The sequence below is a fragment of the Bombyx mori genome, chromosome 9 (assembly GCF_030269925.1).
Source record: "Bombyx mori chromosome 9, ASM3026992v2".
Classification (NCBI taxonomy): Eukaryota; Metazoa; Arthropoda; class Insecta; order Lepidoptera; family Bombycidae; genus Bombyx; species Bombyx mori.
In genome coordinates, this window is record NC_085115.1 from 2,310,473 (window position 1) to 2,315,632 (window position 5,160).

Consider the following 5,160-nt stretch of genomic DNA (forward strand, 5'->3'; position numbering starts at 1 on the left):
CATTAATCACAGGATCGTTAAGAACAAGACAATGATCACGAGTGGGATTTGTGTCAAATGTGTTTTACTAGGGTGACCGTAGTTTGATTGTTTTTTTTGGAGTTTACTCCTTTAGAATCGATTTACATATATAGGCCCGGGGTATGAAAATTATGGGGACCAAAATCGTACTAGCATGTCACACGAAATGCGTTATGCGCCTGATTGGCTCCTGATTGCGTGATGCGTGCGCGCGCCAATCAGGAGCCAACGCGCGGCCGCGTTATCGCAGGTGACGCCGGGCTGCTGCGCCGGCAGTCCGCCACAAAGCCTCGTACTGATCGCGCGTTTCTCTCATTATTGTATTTTCATATATTTGTTAGTCGTTTGTTTTGTGTCTCGTTAATTTGTTAATAATCTGTAGTGTATCGTGTTGTCGTAATATAGAACTATTTCTCGTATTGTTTCGTTTAATTTTTTATATCCAGTAAACTCCAGTCGTGCGTCGGAGCGGACACACACACTTTTTTTTTTTTTAAGTTTATTGTTTAATTTATTTCACCAGATTGATGGACACAATCTCATGTTGATCTAAGTTTCGGCATTTTTTTTATGAGGTGATGAGGTTTTTAAGAGAATTTTAACTATAAATGTGGAAGGCTTTAGAGGAAGAGGTAGACCAAATAAAAAATTGTTGGATTGCGTGAAAGACGATATGTGTAAGAGGGGAGTAAGCGAAGAACTTGAATTTTTTTTAGTATATAATCTTGTTACTTCATTGTGAAAGTCTGAGACAAAAAAGCACAGGTATATTAATAACTTATCTCTCTTTTGAAGTTTAAAACAATATACGTTTGTAATTACTGGTCACCCTACTACGAGCTATCGGTGACAAGTGACAGTTATCGCGACATGTCACGTTCAACATTCAAATGTCAAAGTCACGCCTCGTTAATCCGAAACACGTTCTATTGTTGGTTGTGAAGGTATATTGTATTTGTATTTAAAATTAAAATTACTATTTTTTTTATTATTAATATTAAATTTACAAGGTTTCGGTTGTAATAATTTAACTATGGTATATTGTATTGTAGGAATCGGGCACTATTACTAGACATGAATTGTTTGAGATACCATCATCTCGTTTTTACCGTCGCACCGCCCGCCACCGGGGTAGAGTTCATCCGTACTACCTGGAGCCACTACAGTCATCCACAGTGCGCTTCCAGAGATCGTCCAGGTAGTGACGGTGATAATTCATCATTAGACGGGATAATTTGCTTTCAACAGTAGAATTCATATCCTAGGTTGAGTAGAGCTAAATTTTTTTTCTAACTATGCAGATAGCATTGAGAGACTATCTCAGTTTCGCCTTGACGTGTAGGTGAGCTCACGGGGCTCAAACCGGGAATGTTGCTAACACTGACCCTAACAAGAGCAGTGCTTCGCAGAATCTGCCACCGGATCGGAAACGCGACCCACTGAGAAGATCCGGCGAGAAACTCAGTTGGCAGTGTCTATGGGTTAATTTACTCGTCGAGCCCTTCGTCACGTGTGACGGGTTCGGCGAGGACGGTGACAGGTAGAGCTATTAATTGACGCTTGCGAGCTACGTCACTTGTTTCACATCAAACGAGTAAGCTGAGAGTCAGTTAACTTAAATCCAAGATGACATTACATAAAAATAACATAAATTCACAAAAGCACTTAACTTAAACACGCCAATACTCCTATTAAATAGACTTAAATATGATAAAATCTTCGGATTTACATTGCTAAGCGTCATAAAGTCTCCTATTAATAAAGTTATAGTTGATAATTCCAGTTGCAGTTGAAGCTACAACATTACGTGTACTTGTTCTTTCGAAATAGAATTATATTGTTTTTATTTTTATTTTTTTTTCCACAGGAGAACATCGCCGGATTCCCACCCGCACGGCAGGTGGGTATGTGGGAGTCGAACCTCACTAAAAACTCCTGCCGCTCACAGCCGGCGCCCTACCCCGGACCGGGCGGGAGCCCAGTCGGAGCTATTGAGACGGCGGGGCAGGGTTTACGCAGAGCATATTACATCCATCCCGCCGATTATATTGTGGTAGGTAGCTATAAGCATCTTTAAGCATGTTTGTAGCTTTTAGCATCGTGTAATAAAAATCAAATACGCAAAATTATAATTTGCGTAATTACTGGTAAAACTAAACTGATGATACCATAATAATGTCATTGTCGTGTCAGAAAGTTTGACGATATCACAGAAATCAGAAGTGGATTATTAATTTAATTCAAAGACTTCGCCACATTTTCCACGGACCTCTTGTTTACTGGTGGTAGGATCTCTTGTTTACTGGTGGTAGGACCTCTTGTTTACTAGTGGTAGGACCTCTTGTGAGCCCGCACGGGTAGGTACCAGCACCCTGCATATTTCTGCCGTGTGAAGCAGTAATGCGTTTCGGTTTGAAGGGAGGGCAGTCGTTGTAACTATACTTGAGACTTTAGAACTTATGTCTCAAGGTGAGTGGCGCATTTACGTTGTAGATGTCTGGGGGCTCCAGTAACCACTTAACACCAGGTGGGTTGTGAGCTCGTCCACCCATCAAAACAATAAAAAAAAAGAATTATCGTTCATTGTCTCTTAGTACCGGGATTGTTAATATGATGCGCTTTAGTTCTGAAGGGTAACCCAAAAGAGATGCTGTGCTCATCTCACAATCTCTCCTATATGCAACCCCATTTCACATGACTAATGCTTTTGAAGTATTCCCATTACAAATCCCCACACAAACTTCTCCCACTAAAACTCATTGTATCCTGTTATTTATATGTTGGATCTAATAATACTTAGCGATGTGTATGTACAATTTAACAGCCGTATAGTAAGTAGGTTCCGGACGAAAATGGCACTTAAATATATCGCGTTTTTATGTGCTTTATAGACTTATGGTTGATTTTAGTTCTACGTTTTGTAATTTTACTTTAAGGCGTAAATGAAGATTTTGCCGAATTAACGGTGTGAGTGATTCGGATCATCGCTACTCTTGTAAGAGACATATTTTCGATTTTCTCCTTGTTTTGTCTTAATTGTGTGAGGTTAGTTATCTGAAGACTTAATGTTAATATTTATTGATATATTGGACTCTGCGAAGCACTGCTCTTGCTAAGGCTAGTGTTAGCTAATTCCCTCAGGTTGAGCCCGTGAGCTCACCTACCCGTCCGGACGTAGCTGGAATAGCCCCATAGGCTACCAGTGGATAGGTAGGAAAAAAAAGCTTATTGTAAATCTGCAAAGACTAAGATCATCCTGCTTATATCTGCCGCGATGTAGCTATTCCTTTCGGTCTACAAGTTGAGATAGTCCTCACGTATCATCATCATCCTGCCCTTCTCCCAGTCTCCTGGGGTCGGCGCAACATGTTTTCTCCTTACATACTCTTCTATCATGTACCATTTCTTCGCTCACTCCCTTCTTACCCATATCTCCTTTCACGCAATCCATCCATTTCTTCTTAGGTCTACCTCTTCCTCTATATCGTTCCACATTCATAGCTAACATTCTCTTACCAACCTCATTTTCAATTTGTCTCATCACATGTCCATACCATCCCAAACGCGCACTCCTCAGCTTCTCTGTCACAGGTGTCACTTTCAGACTTCCTCTAACATATTCATTCCGTATTCTATCCATTCTCGTTACTCCACACATCCATCGCAACATTCGCATCTCTGCTGCATCAGAGAGCTGCAATCGCCTTCATATCAGAGTACTTGATTTCATATGTCAAGGTAGCGGTCACCACTTAATAAAAGGTGGGAAATGAGCTCGATTATCTATTGAAAGCAAAAAAAGTGTAAATATTCTTTATTCAAACACATCTTTCGCAGAGGTGCGATTGACTCGCGCAATAAGGCCGCCCACTGATGGCGCGCTCGTCACGCGTAATCGCGCGATATAAATCAGACATTATCTCGCCACTCGAAGGCAACAGAACAAAACGGTGACGCCAACAAATGACCGCCATTTTTCTTCGGCAACCGTGGCGGAGGACTCTGTCAATATATCCGTGCGGGAGTCTGGTTCAAAATGAACGTGGAAGCGATTGTGTTTTATTTTTGTTATTCTATTTTTAATTAATACTCGCTGATCGGTTCACTCAACAGGGCCTAAGAATATAAAAATGAAGATAGATGGGTGGACGAGCTGACGGCCCACATGGTGGTAAGTGGTTACCCAAGTCTATAGGCATCTACAACGTAAATGCCGCTACCCACTTTGACACATGAGTTCTAAGGTCTCACTTTTAACAGTACAACGGCTGCCCCGCCTTCAAACCGAAGCGCGTTACTGCTTCACGGCAGAAATAGGAAGGTTGATGGTGCCTACCCGTGCAGACTCATAAGACGTCCTACCACCATGAAGCCTTGGTTACTGGTAACGCTCTAAAAACGCTATTTTAATTTTATCGAGCGCAGTGTAACCCAGCACTGTATTTCTGTCGCAAAGCGCTGTTGGGTTTCCGATTTTAATGACGGCCTTTTTATAGGAACTCGTAAAATGCAATTCGCTTATGTTTTGCACCACCCCCGGCCGTCTCTCGCCCCATCTGCCGCCCCTAACCGCTGTTATATTTTATTTGTGCGATAAATAACGTTTTATTACACATATTTTGTCGTGTTATAATAACTAATGTACCCACTCTCTCAATTCGCGTGTAATACTGCGTGACGCGTTATTTTTTTTCTCCCTGTTATTTATTTGTCCTCTTTATTGCAGTTCACCCGCATTTATTTTTAAAATAATTGATGTGTTCCGTGACGGTGTAGACTTTGTAAAACATTCGAATTGAACCAAAGCGATTTTCTGTAACTAAATCATAAATGTAATGTGTTTTTTTTTTAATTTCATATAAGTCTTAAATAGCGTATGCGATTTAAAACTTTGTTTTGTTTTTTTTATTTTGGCATGCACATATTTTTTAGTATTTTAAAAGTAAAACGTGGTAAACATAAAAACGTAATACTTAGGACTGTCACATATGTATATAGCTATGAAATAACTGAAATATGAGCACACTGTGAAAAATACTAGATTAATTTGATTTTTGAGAAATTTGCTGAAAAATTAGTACTTATATAATAATAATAATAATAGTAGGTTTTATTTATTTTATATTATCTAACGTTTCA

At 40.0% G+C, this 5,160-nt stretch overlaps 1 long non-coding RNA gene across 1 annotated transcript; it reads left to right on the forward strand.

Annotated features, from left to right (window-relative positions):
* The first annotated feature begins 920 nt into the window (after positions 1-920).
* LOC134199321 (uncharacterized) lies at positions 921-2,153 on the forward strand. The gene is made up of 2 exons (XR_009973764.1): positions 921-965; positions 1,889-2,153. It is a non-coding gene; the product is annotated as an uncharacterized LOC134199321 (long non-coding RNA).
* The last annotated feature ends 3,007 nt before the right edge of the window (positions 2,154-5,160 follow it).